Source organism: Chiloscyllium plagiosum, unplaced genomic scaffold, assembly GCF_037043375.1.
Source record: "Chiloscyllium plagiosum isolate Xiang-an unplaced genomic scaffold, Cpla_swu_hap1 HiC_scaffold_1, whole genome shotgun sequence".
NCBI lineage: Eukaryota > Metazoa > Chordata > Chondrichthyes > Orectolobiformes > Hemiscylliidae > Chiloscyllium > Chiloscyllium plagiosum.
In genome coordinates, this window is record NW_028270139.1 from 168,028,455 (window position 1) to 168,050,359 (window position 21,905).

Consider the following 21,905-nt stretch of genomic DNA (forward strand, 5'->3'; position numbering starts at 1 on the left):
CTATTGCGGACAGAGTTCAGTGTGAGGTTGTGTATAGGTCACTATTGCGGTGACAGTTCAGTGTGCGGTTGTGTATAGGTCACTATTGCGGACACAGTTCAGTGTGAGGTTGTGTATAGGTCACTATTGCGGTTACAGTTCAGTGTGCGGTTGTGTATAGGTCACTATTGCGGTCACAGTTCAGTGTGAGGTTGTGTATTGGTCACTGTTGCGGTCACAGTTCAGTGTGCGGTTGTGTATAGGTCACTGTTGCGGTCACAATTCAGTGTGAGGTTGTGTATAGGTCACTGTTGCGGACACAGTTCAGTGTGAGGTTGTGTATAGGTCACTGTTGCGGACACAGTTCAGTGTGCGGTTGTGTATAGGTCACTGTTGCGGACACAGTTCAGTGTGAGGTTGTGTATAGGTCACTATTGCGGTCACAGTTCAGTGTGAGGTTGTGTATAGGTCACTGTTGCGGACACAGTTCAGTGTGCGGTTGTGTATAGGTCACTGTTGCGGACACAGTTCAGTGTGAGGTTGTGTATAGGTCACTATTGCGGTTACAGTTCAGTGTGCGGTTGTGTATAGGTCACTATTGCGGACACAGTTCAGTGTGAGGTTGTGTATAGGTCACTGTTGCGGACACAGTTCAGTGTGAGGTTGTGTATAGGTCACTATTGCGGTCACAGTTCAGTGTGAGGTTGTGTATAGGTCACTATTGCGGTTACAGTTCAGTGTGCGGTTGTGTATAGGTCACTATTGCGGACACAGTTCAGTGTGAGGTTGTGTATAGGTCACTATTGCGGACACAGTTCAGTGTGAGGTTGTGTATAGGTCACTGTTGCGGTCACAGTTCAGTGTGTGGTTGTGTATAGGTCACTATTGCGGACACAGTTCAGTGTGCGGTTGTGTATAGGTCACTATTGCGGTCACAGTTCAGTGTGAGGTTGTGTATAGGTCACTGTTGCGGTTACAGTTCAGTGTGAGGTTGTGTATAGGTCACTATTGCGGTCACAGTTCAGTGTGAGGTTGTGTATAGGTCACTATTGCGGACACAGTTCAGTGTGAGGTTGTGTATAGGTCACTATTGCGGTTACAGTTCAGTGTGCGGTTGTGTATAGGTCACTATTGCGGACACAGTTCAGTGTGAGGTTGTGTATAGGTCACTATTGCGGACACAGTTCAGTGTGAGGTTGTGTATAGGTCACTGTTGCGGTCACAGTTCAGTGTGTGGTTGTGTATAGGTCACTATTGCGGACACAGTTCAGTGTGCGGTTGTGTATAGGTCACTATTGCGGTCACAGTTCAGTGTGAGGTTGTGTATAGGTCACTGTTGCGGACACAGTTCAGTGTGCGGTTGTGTATAGGTCACTATTGCGGTTACAGTTCAGTGTGAGGTTGTGTATAGGTCACTATTGCGGACACAGTTCAGTGTGAGGTTGTGTATAGGTCACTATTGCGGACACAGTTCAGTGTGAGGTTGTGTATAGGTCACTATTGCGGACACAGTTCAGTGTGCGGTTGTGTATAGGTCACTATTGCGGTCACAGTTCAGTGTGAGGTTGTGTATAGGTCACTGTTGCGGTTACAGTTCAGCGTGCGGTTGTGTATAGGTCACTATTGCGGACACAGTTCAGCGTGCGGTTGTGTATAGGTCACTATTGCGGACACAGTTCAGTGTGAGGTCGTGTATAGGTCACTATTGCGGACACAGTTCAGTGTGAGGTTGTGTATAGGTCACTATTGCGGTCACAGTTCAGTGTGCGGTTGTGTATAGGTCACTATTGCGGACACAGTTCAGTGTGAGGTTGTGTATAGGTCACTATTGCGGTCACAGTTCAGTGTGTGGTTGTGTATAGGTCACTATTGCGGACACAGTTCAGTGTGTGGTTGTGTATAGGTCACTATTGCGGTTACAGTTCAGTGTGTGGTTGTGTATAGGTCACTGTTGCGGACACAGTTCAGTGTGCGGTTGTGTATAGGTCACTATTGCGGACACAGTTCAGTGTGAGGTTGTGTATAGGTCACTATTGCGGTTACAGTTCAGTGTGCGGTTGTGTATAGGTCACTGTTGCGGTCACAGTTCAGTGTGCGGTTGTGTATAGGTCACTGTTGCGGACACAGCTCAGTGTGAGGTTGTGTATAGGTCACTATTGCGGACACAGTTCAGTGTGCGGTTGTGTATAGGTCACTATTGCGGACACAGTTCAGTGTGCGGTTGTGTATCGGTCACTATTGCGGACACAGTTCAGTGTGTGGTTGTGTATAGGTCACTGTTGCGGACACAGTTCAGTGTGAGGTTGTGTATAGGTCACTATTGCGGTTACAGTTCAGTGTGAGGTTGTGTATAGGTCACTATTGCGGACACAGTTCAGTGTGCGGTTGTGTATAGGTCACTGTTGCGGACACAGTTCAGTGTGAGGTTGTGTATAGGTCACTGTTGCGGTTACAGTTCAGTGTGCGGTTTTGTATAGGTCACTGTTGCGGACACAGTTCAGTGTGAGGTTGTGTTTCGGTCACTGTTGCGGTTACAGTTCAGTGTGAGGTTGTGTATAGGTCACTATTGCGGACACAGTTCAGTGTGCGGTTGTGTATAGGTCACTGTTGCGGACACAGTTCAGTGTGAGGTTGTGTATAGGTCACTGTTGCGGTTACAGTTCAGTGTGAGGTTGTGTATAGGTCACTGTTGCGGACACAGTTCAGTGTGAGGTTGTGTTTCGGTCACTGTTGCGGTTACAGTTCAGTGTGAGGTTGTGTATAGGTCACTGTTGCGGACACAGTTCAGTGTGAGGTTGTGTATAGGTCACTATTGCGGTTACAGTTCAGTGTGCGGTTGTGTATAGGTCACTGTTGCGGACACAGTTCAGTGTGAGGTTGTGTATAGGTCACTGTTGCGGACACAGTTCAGTGTGAGGTTGTGTTTCGGTCACTGTTGCGGTTACAGTTCAGTGTGAGGTTGTGTATAGGTCACTGTTGCGGACACAGTTCAGTGTGAGGTTGTGTATAGGTCACTATTGCGGTTACAGTTCAGTGTGTGGTTGTGTATAGGTCACTATTGCGGACACAGTTCAGTGTGAGGTTGTGTATAGGTCACTATTGCGGTTACAGTTCAGTGTGCGGTTGTGTATAGGTCACTGTTGCGGACACAGTTCAGTGTGAGGTTGTGTATAGGTCACTATTGCGGTTACAGTTCAGTGTGCGGTTGTGTATAGGTCACTGTTGCGGACACAGTTCAGTGTGAGGTTGTGTATAGGTCACTGTTGCGGACACAGTTCAGTGTGAGGTTGTGTATAGGTCACTATTGCGGTTACAGTTCAGTGTGCGGTTGTGTATAGGTCACTGTTGCGGTCACAGTTCAGTGTGAGGTTGTGTATAGGTCACTATTGCGGTTACAGTTCAGTGTGTGGTTGTGTATAGGTCACTATTGCGGACACAGTTCAGTGTGAGGTTGTGTATAGGTCACTGTTGCGGACACAGTTCAGTGTGAGGTTGTGTATAGGTCACTATTGCGGTTACAGTTCAGTGTGCGGTTGTGTATAGGTCACTGTTGCGGACACAGTTCAGTGTGAGGTTGTGTATAGGTCACTGTTGCGGACACAGTTCAGTGTGAGGTTGTGTATAGGTCACTATTGCGGTTACAGTTCAGTGTGCGGTTGTGTATAGGTCACTGTTGCGGTCACAGTTCAGTGTGAGGTTGTGTATAGGTCACTATTGCGGTTACAGTTCAGTGTGAGGTCGTGTATAGGTCACTATTGCGGACACAGTTCAGTGTGAGGTTGTGTATAGGTCACTATTGCGGTTACAGTTCAGTGTGAGGTTGTGTATAGGTCACTGTTGCGGTCACAGTTCAGTGTGCGGTTGTGTATAGGTCACTATTGCGGTTACAGTTCAGTGTGCGGTTGTGTATAGGTCACTGTTGCGGACACAGTTCAGTGTGCGGTTGTGTATAGGTCACTATTGCGGACACAGTTCAGTGTGAGGTTGTGTATAGGTCACTATTGCGGTTACAGTTCAGTGTGAGGTTGTGTATAGGTCACTATTGCGGTTACAGTTCAGTGTGCGGTTGTGTATAGGTCACTGTTGCGGTTACAGTTCAGTGTGCGGTTGTGTATAGGTCACTATTGCGGTTACAGTTCAGTGTGCGGTTGTGTATAGGTCACTATTGCGGACACAGTTCAGTGTGAGGTTGTGTATAGGTCACTATTGCGGACACAGTTCAGTGTGTGGTTGTGTATAGGTCACTATTGCGGTTACAGTTCAGTGTGAGGTTGTGTATAGGTCACTATTGCGGTTACAGTTCAGTGTGCGGTTGTGTATAGGTCACTGTTGCGGCCACAGTTCAGTGTGAGGTTGTGTATAGGTCACTATTGCGGTTACAGTTCAGTGTGAGGTCGTGTATAGGTCACTATTGCGGACACAGTTCAGTGTGAGGTTGTGTATAGGTCACTATTGCGGTCACAGTTCAGTGTGCGGTTGTGTATAGGTCACTATTGCGGACACAGTTCAGTGTGAGGTTGTGTATAGGTCACTATAGCGGACACAGTTCAGTGTGTGGTTGTGTATAGGTCACTATTGCGGTTACAGTTCAGTGTGAGGTTGTGTATAGGTCACTATTGCGGACACAGTTCAGTGTGAGGTTGTGTATAGGTCACTGTTGCGGTCACAGTTCAGTGTGCGGTTGTGTATAGGTCACTGTTGCGGACACAGTTCAGTGTGAGGTTGTGTATAGGTCACTATTGCGGACACAGTTCAGTGTGAGGTTGTGTATAGGTCACTGTTGCGGTCACAGTTCAGTGTGAGGTTGTGTATAGGTCACTATTGCGGTCACAGTTCAGTGTGAGGTTGTGTATAGGTCACTGTTGCGGACACAGTTCAGTGTGAGGTTGTGTATAGGTCACTATTGCGGACACAGTTCAGTGTGCGGTTGTGTATAGGTCACTATTGCGGTCACAGTTCAGTGTGCGGTTGTGTATAGGTCACTGTTGCGGACACAGTTCAGTGTGAGGTTGTGTATAGGTCACTGTTGCGGACACAGTTCAGTGTGAGGTTGTGTATAGGTCACTATTGCGGACACAGTTCAGTGTGAGGTTGTGTATAGGTCACTATTGCGGTCACAGTTCAGTGTGCGGTTGTGTATAGGTCACTGTTGCGGACACAGTTCAGTGTGCGGTTGTGTATAGGTCACTGTTGCGGACACAGTTCAGTGTGCGGTTGTGTATAGGTCACTATTGCGGTTACAGTTCAGTGTGAGGTTGTGTATAGGTCACTATTGCGGACACAGTTCAGTGTGCGGTTGTGTATAGGTCACTATTGCGGTTACAGTTCAGTGTGCGGTTGTGTATAGGTCACTGTTGCGGACACAGTTCAGTGTGCGGTTGTGTATAGGTCACTATTGCGGTTACAGTTCAGTGTGAGGTTGTGTATAGGTCACTATTGCGGTTACAGTTCAGTGTGCGGTTGTGTATAGGTCACTGTTGCGGACACAGTTCAGTGTGAGGTTGTGTATAGGTCACTATTGCGGTTACAGTTCAGTGTGAGGTTGTGTATAGGTCACTATTGCGGTTACAGTTCAGTGTGAGGTTGTGTATAGGTCACTATTGCGGTTACAGTTCAGTGTGAGGTTGTGTATAGGTCACTATTGCGGTTACAGTTCAGTGTGTGGTTGTGTATAGGTCACTATTGCGGTTACAGTTCAGTGTGCGGTTGTGTATAGGTCAGTGTTGCGGACACAGTTCTGTGTGCGGTTGTGTATAGGTCACTATTGCGGTTACAGTTCAGTGTGCGGTTGTGTATAGGTCACTGTTGCGGACACAGTTCAGTGTGAGGTTGTGTATAGGTCACTATTGCGGACACAGTTCAGTGTGAGGTTGTATATAGGTCACTATTGCGGACACAGTTCAGTGTGCGGTTGTGTATAGGTCACTGTTGCGGTCACAGTTCAGTGTGCGGTTGTGTATAGGTCACTGTTGCGGACACAGTTCAGTGTGAGGTTGTGTATAGGTCACTATTGCGGACACAGTTCAGTGTGCGGTTGTGTATAGGTCACTATTGCGGACACAGTTCAGTGTGAGGTTGTGTATAGGTCACTATTGCGGACACAGTTCAGTGTGAGGTTGTGTATAGGTCACTATTGCGGTTACAGTTCAGTGTGCGGTTGTGTATAGGTCACTGTTGCGGACACAGTTCAGTGTGAGGTTGTGTATAGGTCACTGTTGCGGACACAGTTCAGTGTGAGGTTGTGTATAGGTCACTATTGCGGACACAGTTCAGTGTGAGGTTGTGTATAGGTCACTATTGCGGACACAGTTCAGTGTGAGGTTGTGTATAGGTCACTGTTGCGGACACAGTTCAGTGTGAGGTTGTGTATAGGTCACTGTTGCGGACACAGTTCAGTGTGAGGTTGTGTATAGGTCACTATTTCGGACACAGTTCAGTGTGCGGTTGTGTATAGGTCACTATTGCGGACACAGTTCAGTGTGAGGTTGTGTATAGGTCACTATTGCGGTTACAGTTCAGTGTGAGGTTGTGTATAGGTCACTATTGCGGTTACAGTTCAGTGTGAGGTTGTGTATAGGTCACTATTGCGGTTACAGTTCAGTGTGTGGTTGTGTATAGGTCACTATTGCGGTTACAGTTCAGTGTGCGGTTGTGTATAGGTCACTATTGCGGACACAGTTCAGTGTGCGGTTGTGTATAGGTCACTATTGCGGTTACAGTTCAGTGTGCGGTAGTGTATAGGTCACTGTTGTGGACACAGTTCAGTGTGAGGTTGTGTATAGGTCACTATTGCGGACACAGTTCAGTGTGAGGTTGTGTATAGGTCACTATTGCGGACACAGTTCAGTGTGCGGTTGTGTATAGGTCACTATTGCGGTTACAGTTCAGTGTGCGGTTGTGTATAGGTCACTGTTGCGGACACAGTTCAGTGTGAGGTTGTGTATAGGTCACTATTGCGGACACAGTTCAGTGTGAGGTTGTGTATAGGTCACTATTGCGGACACAGTTCAGTGTGCGGTTGTGTATAGGTCACTGTTGCGGTCACAGTTCAGTGTGCGGTTGTGTATAGGTCACTGTTGCGGACACAGTTCAGTGTGCGGTTGTGTATAGGTCACTATTGCGGTTACAGTTCAGTGTGAGGTTGTGTACAGGTCACTGTTGCGGCCACAGTTCAGTGTGAGGTTGTGTATAGGTCACTATTGCGGTTACAGTTCAGTGTGAGGTTGTGTATAGGTCACTGTTGCGGACACAGTTCAGTGTGCGGTTGTGTATAGGTCACTATTGCGGACACAGTTCAGTGTGCGGTTGTGTATAGGTCACTGTTGCGGACACAGTTCAGTGTGAGGTTGTGTATAGGTCACTGTTGCGGACACAGTTCAGTGTGAGGTTGTGTATAGGTCACTATTGCGGACACAGTTCAGTGTGAGGTTGTGTATAGGTCACTATTGCGGACACAGTTCAGTGTGCGGTTGTGTATAGGTCACTATTGCGGACACAGTTCAGTGTGCGGTTGTGTATAGGTCACTATTGCGGTTACAGTTCAGTGTGCGGTTGTGTATAGGTCACTGTTGCGGACACAGTTCAGTGTGAGGTTGTGTATAGGTCACTATTGCGGACACAGTTCAGTGTGAGGTTGTGTATAGGTCACTGTTGCGGACACAGTTCAGTGTGAGGTTGTGTATAGGTCACTATTGCGGACACAGTTCAGTGTGCGGTTGTGTATAGGTCACTATTGCGGTCACAGTTCAGTGTACGGTTGTGTATAGGTCACTATTGCGGACACAGTTCAGTGTGAGGTTGTGTATAGGTCACTATTGCGGACACAGTTCAGTGTGCGGTTGTGTATAGGTCACTGTTGCGGACACAGTTCAGTGTGAGGTTGTGTATAGGTCACTATTGCGGACACAGTTCAGTGTGAGGTTGTGTATAGGTCACTGTTGCGGTCACAGTTCAGTGTGCGGTTGTGTATAGGTCACTGTTGCGGACACAGTTCAGTGTGAGGTTGTGTATAGGTCACTGTTGCGGTTACAGTTCAGTGTGAGGTTGTGTACAGGTCACTATTGCGGACACAGTTCAGTGTGAGGTTGTGTATAGGTCACTATTGCGGACACAGTTCAGTGTGAGGTTGTGTACAGGTCACTGTTGCGGTCACAGTTCAGTGTGCGGTTGTGTATAGGTCACTGTTGCGGACACAGTTCAGTGTGAGGTTGTGTATAGGTCACTATTGCGGACACAGTTCAGTGTGAGGTTGTGTATAGGTCACTGTTGCGGTCACAGTTCAGTGTGCGGTTGTGTATAGGTCACTGTTGCGGACACAGTTCAGTGTGAGGTTGTGTATAGGTCACTGTTGCGGTTACAGTTCAGTGTGAGGTTGTGTACAGGTCACTATTGCGGACACAGTTCAGTGTGAGGTTGTGTATAGGTCACTGTTGCGGACACAGTTCAGTGTGCGGTTGTGTATAGGTCACTATTGCGGACACAGTTCAGTGTGAGGTTGTGTATAGGTCACTATTGCGGACACAGTTCAGTGTGCGGTTGTGTATAGGTCACTATTGCGGACACAGTTCAGTGTGCGGTTGTGTATAGGTCACTATTGCGGTTACAGTTCAGTGTGCGGTTGTGTATAGGTCACTGTTGCGGACACAGTTCAGTGTGAGGTTGTGTATAGGTCACTATTGCGGACACAGTTCAGTGTGAGGTTGTGTATAGGTCACTATTGCGGACACAGTTCAGTGTGCGGTTGTGTATAGGTCACTATTGCGGACACAGTTCAGTGTGCGGTTGTGTATAGGTCACTGTTGCGGTCACAGTTCAGTGTGTGGTTGTGTATAGGTCACTATTGCGGACACAGTTCAGTGTGCGGTTGTGTATAGGTCACTATTGCGGACACAGTTCAGTGTGCGGTTGTGTATAGGTCACTGTTGCGGACACAGTTCAGTGTGAGGTTGTGTATAGGTCACTATTGCGGACACAGTTCAGTGTGCGGTTGTGTATAGGTCACTATTGCGGACACAGTTCAGTGTGAGGTTGTGTATAGGTCACTATTGCGGACACAGTTCAGTGTGCGGTTGTGTATAGGTCACTATTGCGGTTACAGTTCAGTGTGCGGTTGTGTATAGGTCACTGTTGCGGACACAGTTCAGTGTGAGGTTGTGTATAGGTCACTATTGCGGACACAGTTCAGTGTGAGGTTGTGTATAGGTCACTGTTGCGGTCACAGTTCAGTGTGTGGTTGTGTATAGGTCACTATTGCGGACACAGTTCAGTGTGCGGTTGTGTTTCGGTCACTATTGCGGTTACAGTTCAGTGTGCGGTTGTGTATAGGTCACTGTTGCGGACACAGTTCAGTGTGAGGTTGTGTATAGGTCACTATTGCGGACACAGTTCAGTGTGAGGTTGTGTATAGGTCACTATTGCGGACACAGTTCAGTGTGCGGTTGTGTATAGGTCACTATTGCGGTTACAGTTCAGTGTGCGGTTGTGTATAGGTCACTATTGCGGACACAGTTCAGTGTGCAGTTGTGTATAGGTCACTATTGCGGTTACAGTTCAGTGTGTGGTTGTGTATAGGTCACTATTGCGGACAGAGTTCAGTGTGAGGTTGTGTATAGGTCACTATTGCGGTGACAGTTCAGTGTGCGGTTGTGTATAGGTCACTATTGCGGACACAGTTCAGTGTGAGGTTGTGTATAGGTCACTATTGCGGTTACAGTTCAGTGTGCGGTTGTGTATAGGTCACTATTGCGGTCACAGTTCAGTGTGAGGTTGTGTATTGGTCACTGTTGCGGTCACAGTTCAGTGTGCGGTTGTGTATAGGTCACTGTTGCGGACACAGTTCAGTGTGAGGTTGTGTATAGGTCACTGTTGCGGACACAGTTCAGTGTGCGGTTGTGTATAGGTCACTGTTGCGGACACAGTTCAGTGTGAGGTTGTGTATAGGTCACTATTGCGGTCACAGTTCAGTGTGAGGTTGTGTATAGGTCACTGTTGCGGACACAGTTCAGTGTGCGGTTGTGTATAGGTCACTGTTGCGGACACAGTTCAGTGTGAGGTTGTGTATAGGTCACTATTGCGGTTACAGTTCAGTGTGCGGTTGTGTATAGGTCACTATTGCGGACACAGTTCAGTGTGAGGTTGTGTATAGGTCACTGTTGCGGACACAGTTCAGTGTGAGGTTGTGTATAGGTCACTATTGCGGTCACAGTTCAGTGTGAGGTTGTGTATAGGTCACTATTGCGGTTACAGTTCAGTGTGCGGTTGTGTATAGGTCACTATTGCGGACACAGTTCAGTGTGAGGTTGTGTATAGGTCACTATTGCGGACACAGTTCAGTGTGAGGTTGTGTATAGGTCACTGTTGCGGTCACAGTTCAGTGTGTGGTTGTGTATAGGTCACTATTGCGGACACAGTTCAGTGTGCGGTTGTGTATAGGTCACTATTGCGGTCACAGTTCAGTGTGAGGTTGTGTATAGGTCACTGTTGCGGTTACAGTTCAGTGTGAGGTTGTGTATAGGTCACTATTGCGGTCACAGTTCAGTGTGAGGTTGTGTATAGGTCACTATTGCGGACACAGTTCAGTGTGAGGTTGTGTATAGGTCACTATTGCGGTTACAGTTCAGTGTGCGGTTGTGTATAGGTCACTATTGCGGACACAGTTCAGTGTGAGGTTGTGTATAGGTCACTATTGCGGACACAGTTCAGTGTGAGGTTGTGTATAGGTCACTGTTGCGGTCACAGTTCAGTGTGTGGTTGTGTATAGGTCACTATTGCGGACACAGTTCAGTGTGCGGTTGTGTATAGGTCACTATTGCGGTCACAGTTCAGTGTGAGGTTGTGTATAGGTCACTGTTGCGGACACAGTTCAGTGTGCGGTTGTGTATAGGTCACTATTGCGGTTACAGTTCAGTGTGAGGTTGTGTATAGGTCACTATTGCGGACACAGTTCAGTGTGAGGTTGTGTATAGGTCACTATTGCGGACACAGTTCAGTGTGAGGTTGTGTATAGGTCACTATTGCGGACACAGTTCAGTGTGCGGTTGTGTATAGGTCACTATTGCGGTCACAGTTCAGTGTGAGGTTGTGTATAGGTCACTGTTGCGGTTACAGTTCAGCGTGCGGTTGTGTATAGGTCACTATTGCGGACACAGTTCAGTGTGCGGTTGTGTATAGGTCACTATTGCGGTCACAGTTCAGTGTGAGGTTGTGTATAGGTCACTATTGCGGTTACAGTTCAGTGTGCGGTTGTGTATAGGTCACTATTGCGGTTACAGTTCAGTGTGAGGTTGTGTATAGGTCACTATTGCGGACACAGTTCAGTGTGAGGTTGTGTATAGGTCACTATTGCGGACACAGTTCAGTGTGAGGTTGTGTATAGGTCACTATTGCGGACACAGTTCAGTGTGAGGTTGTGTATAGGTCACTATTGCGGACACAGTTCAGTGTGAGGTTGTGTATAGGTCACTATTGCGGACACAGTTCAGTGTGCGGTTGTGTATAGGTCACTATTGCGGACACAGTTCAGTGTGAGGTTGTGTATAGGTCACTGTTGCGGACACAGTTCAGTGTGAGGTTGTGTATAGGTCACTGTTGCGGACACAGTTCAGTGTGAGGTTGTGTATAGGTCACTATTGCGGTTACAGTTCAGTGTGCGGTTGTGTATAGGTCACTGTTGCGGACACAGTTCAGTGTGAGGTTGTGTATAGGTCACTATTGCGGTTACAGTTCAGTGTGAGGTTGTGTATAGGTCACTGTTGCGGACACAGTTCAGTGTGAGGTTGTGTATAGGTCACTATTGCGGTTACAGTTCAGTGTGCGGTTGTGTATAGGTCACTATTGCGGTTACAGTTCAGTGTGAGGTTGTGTATAGGTCACTATTGCGGACACAGTTCAGTGTGCGGTTGTGTATAGGTCACTATTGCGGTTACAGTTCAGTGTGCGGTTGTGTATAGGTCACTATTGCGGTCACAGTTCAGTGTGAGGTTGTGTATAGGTCACTATTGCGGACACAGTTCAGTGTGAGGTTGTGTATAGGTCACTATTGCGGTCACAGTTCAGTGTGAGGTTGTGTATAGGTCACTGTTGCGGACACAGTTCAGTGTGCGGTTGTGTATAGGTCACTATTGCGGACACAGTTCAGTGTGAGGTTGTGTATAGGTCACTATTGCGGACACAGTTCAGTGTGAGGTTGTGTATAGGTCACTATTGCGGTTACAGTTCAGTGTGTGGTTGTGTATAGGTCACTGTTGCGGACACAGTTCAGTGTGTGGTTGTGTATAGGTCACTATTGCGGACACAGTTCAGTGTGCGGTTGTGTATAGGTCACTATTGCGGACACAGTTCAGTGTGCGGTTGTGTATAGGTCACTATTGCGGACACAGTTCAGTGTGAGGTTGTGTATAGGTCACTATTGCGGTCACAGTTCAGTGTGAGGTTGTGTATAGGTCACTATTGCGGTTACAGTTCAGTGTGCGGTTGTGTATAGGTCACTATTGCGGACACAGTTCAGTGTGCGGTTGTGTATAGGTCACTATTGCGGACACAGTTCAGTGTGAGGTTGTGTATAGGTCACTATTGCGGACACAGTTCAGTGTGAGGTCGTATATAGGTCACTGTTGCGGACACAGTTCAGTGTGAGGTTGTGTATAGGTCACTATTGCGGACACAGTTCAGTGTGCGGTTGTGAATAGGTCACTATTGCGGACACAGTTCAGTGTGAGGTTGTGTATAGGTCACTGTTGCGGACACAGTTCAGTGTGAGGTTGTGTATAGGTCACTATTGCGGACACAGTTCAGTGTGCGGTTGTGTATAGGTCACTATTGCGGACACAGTTCAGTGTGAGGTTGTGTATAGGTCACTGTTGCGGACACAGTTCAGTGTGCGGTTGTGTATAGGTCACTGTTGCGGTTACAGTTCAGTGTGAGGTTGTGTATAGGTCACTATTGCGGTTACAGTTCAGTGTGCGGTTGTGTATAGGTCACTATTGCGGACACAGTTCAGTGTGAGGTTGTGTATAGGTCACTATTGCGGACACAGTTCAGTGTGCGGTTGTGTATAGGTCACTATTGCGGTCACAGTTCAGTGTGAGGTTGTGTATAGGTCACTATTGCGGTTACAGTTCAGTGTGCGGTTGTGTATAGGTCACTATTGCGGACACAGTTCAGTGTGAGGTTGTGTATAGGTCACTATTGCGGACACAGTTCAGTGTGCGGTTGTGTATAGGTCACTGTTGCGGACACAGTTCAGTGTGCGGTTGTGTATAGGTCACTATTGCGGTTACAGTTCAGTGTGAGGTTGTGTATAGGTCACTATTGCGGACACAGTTCAGTGTGCGGTTGTGTATAGGTCACTGTTGCGGACACAGTTCAGTGTGCGGTTGTGTATAGGTCACTATTGCGGTTACAGTTCAGTGTGAGGTTGTGTATAGGTCACTATTGCGGACACAGTTCAGTGTGCGGTTGTGTATAGGTCACTGTTGCGGACACAGTTCAGTGTGAGGTTGTGTATAGGTCACTATTGCGGTTACAGTTCAGTGTGAGGTTGTGTATAGGTCACTATTGCGGTTACAGTTCAGTGTGAGGTTGTGTATAGGTCACTATTGCGGTTACAGTTCAGTGTGCGGTTGTGTATAGGTCACTATTGCGGTTACAGTTCAGTGTGCGGTTGTGTATAGGTCACTGTTGCGGTCACAGTTCAGTGTGCGGTTGTGTATAGGTCACTATTGCGGACACAGTTCAGTGTGCGGTTGTGTATAGGTCACTATTGCGGTTACAGTTCAGTGTGAGGTTGTGTACAGGTCACTATTGCGGTCACAGTTCAGTGTGAGGTTGTGTATAGGTCACTGTTGCGGACACAGTTCAGTGTGTGGTTGTGTATAGGTCACTGTTGCGGTTACAGTTCAGTGTGAGGTTGTGTATAGGTCACTGTTGCGGACACAGTTCAGTGTGCGGTTGTGTATAGGTCACTATTGCGGTTACAGTTCAGTGTGAGGTTGTGTATAGGTCACTATTGCGGTTACAGTTCAGTGTGCGGTTGTGTATAGGTCAGTATTGCGGTTACAGTTCAGTGTGCGGTTGTGTATAGGTCACTGTTGCGGTTACAGTTCAGTGTGCGGTTGTGTATAGGTCACTATTGCGGTCACAGTTCAGTGTGCGGTTGTGTATAGGTCACTATTGCGGTCACAGTTCAGTGTGAGGTTGTGTATAGGTCACTGTTGCGGACACAGTTCAGTGTGCGGTTGTGTATAGGTCACTATTGCGGTTACAGTTCAGTGTGCGGTTGTGTATAGGTCACTGTTGCGGACACAGTTCAGTGTGTGGTTGTGTATAGGTCACTGTTGCGGTTACAGTTCAGTGTGAGGTTGTGTGTAGGTCACTGTTGCGGACACAGTTCAGTGTGAGGTTGTGTATAGGTCACTATTGCGGTTACAGTTCAGTGTGCGGTTGTGTATAGGTCACTGTTGCGGTCACAGTTCAGTGTGCGGTTGTGTATAGGTCACTATTGCGGACACAGTTCAGTGTGCGGTTGTGTATAGGTCACTATTGCGGTTACAGTTCAGTGTGAGGTTGTGTACAGGTCACTATTGCGGTCACTGTTCAGTGTGAGGTTGTGTATAAGTCACTGTTGCGGACACAGTTCAGTGTGTGGTTGTGTATAGGTCACTGTTGCGGTTACAGTTCAGTGTGAGGTTGTGTATAGGTCACTGTTGCGGACACAGTTCAGTGTGCGGTTGTGTATAGGTCACTATTGCGGTTACAGTTCAGTGTGAGGTTGTGTATAGGTCACTATTGCGGTTACAGTTCAGTGTGCGGTTGTGTATAGGTCAGTATTGCGGTTACAGTTCAGTGTGCGGTTGTGTATAGGTCACTGTTGCGGTTACAGTTCAGTGTGCGGTTGTGTATAGGTCACTATTGCGGTCACAGTTCAGTGTGCGGTTGTGTATAGGTCACTATTGCGGTCACAGTTCAGTGTGAGGTTGTGTATAGGTCACTGTTGCGGACACAGTTCAGTGTGCGGTTGTGTATAGGTCACTATTGCGGTTACAGTTCAGTGTGCGGTTGTGTATAGGTCACTGTTGCGGACACAGTTCAGTGTGTGGTTGTGTATAGGTCACTATTGCGGACACAGTTCAGTGTGCGGTTGTGTATAGGTCACTATTGCGGACACAGTTCAGTGTGAGGTTGTGTATAGGTCACTATTGCGGACACAGTTCAGTGTGAGGTCGTATATAGGTCACTGTTGCGGACACAGTTCAGTGTGAGGTTGTGTATAGGTCACTATTGCGGACACAGTTCAGTGTGCGGTTGTGAATAGGTCACTATTGCGGACACAGTTCAGTGTGAGGTTGTGTATAGGTCACTGTTGCGGACACAGTTCAGTGTGAGGTTGTGTATAGGTCACTATTGCGGACACAGTTCAGTGTGCGGTTGTGTATAGGTCACTATTGCGGACACAGTTCAGTGTGAGGTTGTGTATAGGTCACTGTTGCGGACACAGTTCAGTGTGCGGTTGTGTATAGGTCACTGTTGCGGTTACAGTTCAGTGTGAGGTTGTGTATAGGTCACTATTGCGGTTACAGTTCAGTGTGCGGTTGTGTATAGGTCACTATTGCGGACACAGTTCAGTGTGAGGTTGTGTATAGGTCACTATTGCGGACACAGTTCAGTGTGCGGTTGTGTATAGGTCACTATTGCGGTCACAGTTCAGTGTGAGGTTGTGTATAGGTCACTATTGCGGTTACAGTTCAGTGTGCGGTTGTGTATAGGTCACTATTGCGGACACAGTTCAGTGTGAGGTTGTGTATAGGTCACTATTGCGGACACAGTTCAGTGTGCGGTTGTGTATAGGTCACTGTTGCGGACACAGTTCAGTGTGCGGTTGTGTATAGGTCACTATTGCGGTTACAGTTCAGTGTGAGGTTGTGTATAGGTCACTATTGCGGACACAGTTCAGTGTGCGGTTGTGTATAGGTCACTGTTGCGGACACAGTTCAGTGTGCGGTTGTGTATAGGTCACTATTGCGGTTACAGTTCAGTGTGAGGTTGTGTATAGGTCACTATTGCGGACACAGTTCAGTGTGCGGTTGTGTATAGGTCACTGTTGCGGACACAGTTCAGTGTGAGGTTGTGTATAGGTCACTATTGCGGTTACAGTTCAGTGTGAGGTTGTGTATAGGTCACTATTGCGGTTACAGTTCAGTGTGAGGTTGTGTATAGGTCACTATTGCGGTTACAGTTCAGTGTGCGGTTGTGTATAGGTCACTATTGCGGTTACAGTTCAGTGTGCGGTTGTGTATAGGTCACTGTTGCGGTCACAGTTCAGTGTGCGGTTGTGTATAGGTCACTATTGCGGACACAGTTCAGTGTGCGGTTGTGTATAGGTCACTATTGCGGTTACAGTTCAGTGTGAGGTTGTGTACAGGTCACTATTGCGGTCACAGTTCAGTGTGAGGTTGTGTATAGGTCACTGTTGCGGACACAGTTCAGTGTGTGGTTGTGTATAGGTCACTGTTGCGGTTACAGTTCAGTGTGAGGTTGTGTATAGGTCACTGTTGCGGACACAGTTCAGTGTGCGGTTGTGTATAGGTCACTATTGCGGTTACAGTTCAGTGTGAGGTTGTGTATAGGTCACTATTGCGGTTACAGTTCAGTGTGCGGTTGTGTATAGGTCAGTATTGCGGTTACAGTTCAGTGTGCGGTTGTGTATAGGTCACTGTTGCGGTTACAGTTCAGTGTGCGGTTGTGTATAGGTCACTATTGCGGTCACAGTTCAGTGTGCGGTTGTGTATAGGTCACTATTGCGGTCACAGTTCAGTGTGAGGTTGTGTATAGGTCACTGTTGCGGACACAGTTCAGTGTGCGGTTGTGTATAGGTCACTATTGCGGTTACAGTTCAGTGTGCGGTTGTGTATAGGTCACTGTTGCGGACACAGTTCAGTGTGTGGTTGTGTATAGGTCACTGTTGCGGTTACAGTTCAGTGTGAGGTTGTGTGTAGGTCACTGTTGCGGACACAGTTCGGTGTGAGGTTGTGTATAGGTCACTATTGCGGTTACAGTTCAGTGTGCGGTTGTGTATAGGTCACTGTTGCGGTCACAGTTCAGTGTGCGGTTGTGTATAGGTCACTATTGCGGACACAGTTCAGTGTGCGGTTGTGTATAGGTCACTATTGCGGTTACAGTTCAGTGTGAGGTTGTGTACAGGTCACTATTGCGGTCACTGTTCAGTGTGAGGTTGTGTATAAGTCACTGTTGCGGACACAGTTCAGTGTGTGGTTGTGTATAGGTCACTGTTGCGGTTACAGTTCAGTGTGAGGTTGTGTATAGGTCACTGTTGCGGACACAGTTCAGTGTGCGGTTGTGTATAGGTCACTATTGCGGTTACAGTTCAGTGTGAGGTTGTGTATAGGTCACTATTGCGGTTACAGTTCAGTGTGCGGTTGTGTATAGGTCAGTATTGCGGTTACAGTTCAGTGTGCGGTTGTGTATAGGTCACTGTTGCGGTTACAGTTCAGTGTGCGGTTGTGTATAGGTCACTATTGCGGTCACAGTTCAGTGTGCGGTTGTGTATAGGTCACTATTGCGGTCACAGTTCAGTGTGAGGTTGTGTATAGGTCACTGTTGCGGACACAGTTCAGTGTGCGGTTGTGTATAGGTCACTATTGCGGTTACAGTTCAGTGTGCGGTTGTGTATAGGTCACTGTTGCGGACACAGTTCAGTGTGTGGTTGTGTATAGGTCACTGTTGCGGTTACAGTTCAGTGTGAGGTTGTGTGTAGGTCACTGTTGCGGACACAGTTCAGTGTGAGGTTGTGTATAGGTCACTATTGCGGACACAGTTCAGTGTGCGGTTGTGTATAGGTCACTGTTGCGGTTACAGTTCAGTGTGAGGTTGTGTATAGGTCACTATTGCGGTTACAGTTCAGTGTGAGGTTGTGTATATGTCACTGTTGCGGTCACAGTTCAGTGTGCGGTTGTGTATAGGTCACTGTTGCGGTCACAGTTCAGTGTGAGGTTGTGTATAGGTCACTATTGCGGACACAGTTCAGTGTGTGGTTGTGTATAGGTCACTATTGCGGTTACAGTTCAGTGTGAGGTTGTGTATAGGTCACTATTGCGGTTACAGTTCAGTGTGAGGTTGTGTATAGGTCACTATTGCGGTTACAGTTCAGTGTGAGGTTGTGTATAGGTCACTATTGCGGTTACAGTTCAGTGTGCGGTTGTGTATAGGTCACTGTTGCGGACACAGTTCAGTGTGAGGTTGTGTATAGGTCACTATTGCGGTTACAGTTCAGTGTGCGGTTGTGTATAGGTCACTATTGCGGTTACAGTTCAGTGTGAGGTTGTGTATAGGTCACTGTTGCGGTCACAGTTCAGTGTGAGGTTGTGTATAGGTCACTATTGCGGACACAGTTCAGTGTGAGGTTGTGTATAGGTCACTATTGCGGTTACAGTTCAGTGTGAGGTTGTGTATAGGTCACTGTTGCGGACACAGTTCAGTGTGAGGTTGTGTATAGGTCACTGTTGCGGTTACAGTTCAGTGTGAGGTTGTGTATAGGTCACTATTGCGGACACAGTTCAGTGTGCGGTTGTGTATAGGTCACTATTGCGGTTACAGTTCAGTGTGAGGTTGTGTATAGGTCACTGTTGCGGACACAGTTCAGTGTGCGGTTGTGTATAGGTCACTATTGCGGACACAGTTCAGTGTGAGGTTGTGTATAGGTCACTATTGCGGTTACAGTTCAGTGTGTGGTTGTGTATAGGTCACTGTTGCGGTCACAGTTCAGTGTGCGGTTGTGTATAGGTCACTGTTGCGGTCACAGTTCAGTGTGAGGTTGTGTATAGGTCACTATTGCGGACACAGTTCAGTGTGCGGTTGTGTATAGGTCACTGTTGCGGTCACAGTTCAGTGTGCGGTTGTGTATAGGTCACTATTGCGGACACAGTTCAGTGTGCGGTTGTGTATAGGTCACTATTGCGGTTACAGTTCAGTGTGAGGTTGTGTATAGGTCACTGTTGCGGTCACAGTTCAGTGTGCGGTTGTGTATAGGTCACTGTTGCGGACACAGTTCAGTGTGCGGTTGTGTATAGGTCACTGTTGCGGTCACAGTTCAGTGTGCGGTTGTGTATAGGTCACTGTTGCGGACACAGTTCAGTGTGAGGTTGTGTATAGGTCACTGTTGCGGTCACAGTTCAGTGTGCGGTTGTGTATAGGTCACTATTGCGGACACAGTTCAGTGTGCGGTTGTGTATAGGTCACTATTGCGGACACAGTTCAGTGTGCGGTTGTGTATAGGTCACTATTGCGGTTACAGTTCAGTGTGAGGTTGTGTATAGGTCACTATTGCGGTTACAGTTCAGTGTGAGGTCGTGTATAGGTCACTATTGCGGACACAGTTCAGTGTGAGGTTGTGTATAGGTCACTATTGCGGTTACAGTTCAGTGTGAGGTTGTGTATAGGTCACTGTTGCGGTCACAGTTCAGTGTGCGGTTGTGTATAGGTCACTATTGCGGTTACAGTTCAGTGTGCGGTTGTGTATAGGTCACTATTGCGGTCACAGTTCAGTGTGAGGTTGTGTATAGGTCACTGTTGCGGACACAGTTCAGTGTGAGGTTGTGTATAGGTCACTGTTGCGGACACAGTTCAGTGTGAGGTTGTGTATAGGTCACTATTGCGGACACAGTTCAGTGTGCGGTTGTGTATAGGTCACTATTGCGGACACAGTTCAGTGTGCGGTTGTGTATAGGTCACTATTGCGGTTACAGTTCAGTGTGAGGTCGTGTATAGGTCACTATTGCGGACACAGTTCAGTGTGAGGTTGTGTATAGGTCACTATTGCGGTTACAGTTCAGTGTGCGGTTGTGTATAGGTCACTATTGCGGTTACAGTTCAGTGTGCGGTTGTGTATAGGTCACTATTGCGGACACAGTTCAGTGTGCGGTTGTGTATAGGTCACTATTGCGGTTACAGTTCAGTGTGCGGTTGTGTATAGGTCACTATTGCGGTCACAGTTCAGTGTGAGGTTGTGTATAGGTCACTGTTGCGGACACAGTTCAGTGTGAGGTTGTGTATAGGTCACTGTTGCGGACACAGTTCAGTGTGAGGTTGTGTATAGGTCACTATTGCGGACACAGTTCAGTGTGCGGTTGTGTATAGGTCACTATTGCGGACACAGTTCAGTGTGTGGTTGTGTATAGGTCACTATTGCGGTTACAGTTCAGTGTGAGGTTGTGTATAGGTCACTATTGCGGTTACAGTTCAGTGTGCGGTTGTGTATAGGTCACTGTTGCGGCCACAGTTCAGTGTGAGGTTGTGTATAGGTCACTATTGCGGTTACAGTTCAGTGTGAGGTCGTGTATAGGTCACTATTGCGGACACAGTTCAGTGTGAGGTTGTGTATAGGTCACTATTGCGGTCACAGTTCAGTGTGCGGTTGTGTATAGGTCACTATTGCGGACACAGTTCAGTGTGAGGTTGTGTATAGGTCACTGTTGCGGCCACAGTTCAGTGTGAGGTTGTGTATAGGTCACTATTGCGGTTACAGTTCAGTGTGAGGTCGTGTATAGGTCAATATTGCGGACACAGTTCAGTGTGAGGTTGTGTATAGGTCACTATTGCGGTCACAGTTCAGTGTGCGGTTGTGTATAGGTCACTATTGCGGACACAGTTCAGTGTGAGGTTGTGTATAGGTCACTATTGCGGACACAGTTCAGTGTGAGGTTGTGTATAGGTCACTATTGCGGTCACAGTTCAGTGTGCGGTTGTGTATAGGTCACTGTTGCGGCCACAGTTCAGTGTGAGGTTGTGTATAGGTCACTATTGCGGTTACAGTTCAGTGTGAGGTCGTGTATAGGTCACTATTGCGGACACAGTTCAGTGTGAGGTTGTGTATAGGTCACTATTGCGGTCACAGTTCAGTGTGCGGTTGTGTATAGGTCACTATTGCGGACACAGTTCAGTGTGAGGTTGTGTATAGGTCACTATTGCGGACACAGTTCAGTGTGAGGTTGTGTATAGGTCACTATTGCGGTCACAGTTCAGTGTGCGGTTGTGTATAGGTCACTGTTGCGGACACAGTTCAGTGTGAGGTTGTGTATAGGTCACTGTTGCGGACACAGTTCAGTGTGAGGTTGTGTATAGGTCACTCTTGCGGACACAGTTCAGTGTGAGGTTGTGAATAGGTCACTATTGCGGTCACAGTTCAGTGTGCGGTTGCGTATAGGTCACTGTTGCGGACACAGTTCAGTGTGAGGTTGTGTATAGGTCACTGTTGCGGTTACAGTTCAGTGTGAGGTTGTGTACAGGTCACTGTTGCGGTTACAGTTCAGTTTGAGGTTGTGTATAGGTCACTATTGCGGACACAGTTCAGTGTGAGGTTGTGTATAGGTCACTGTTGCGGACACAGTTCAGTGTGAGGTTGTGTATAGGTCACTGTTGCGGTCACAGTTCAGTGTGAGGTTGTGTATAGGTCATTATTGCGGTTACAGTTCAGTGTGAGGTTGTGTATAGGTCACTGTTGCGGCCACAGTTCAGTGTGAGGTTGTGTATAGGTCACTGTTGCGGACACAGTTCAGTGTGAGGTTGTGTATAGGTCACTATTGCGGACACAGTTCAGTGTGAGGTTGTGTATAGGTCACTGTTGCGGTCACAGTTCAGTGTGAGGTTGTGTATAGGTCATTATTGCGGTTACAGTTCAGTGTGAGGTTGTGTATAGGTCACTGTTGCGGCCACAGTTCAGTGTGAGGTTGTGTATAGGTCACTGTTGCGGACACAGTTCAGTGTGAGGTTGTGTATAGGTCACTATTGCGGACACAGTTCAGTGTGAGGTTGTGTATAGGTCACTGTTGCGGTCACAGTTCAGTGTGAGGTTGTGTATAGGTCACTATTGCGGACACAGTTCAGTGTGAGGTTGTGTATAGGTCAGTGTTACAGTC

The 21,905-nt window shown here is 47.6% G+C and overlaps 1 pseudogene; it reads right to left on the reverse strand.

Annotated features, from left to right (window-relative positions):
* Positions 1 to 21,905, reverse strand: part of LOC148152273 (uncharacterized) — an 82,925-nt pseudogene that overhangs the window by 52,834 nt on the left and 8,186 nt on the right.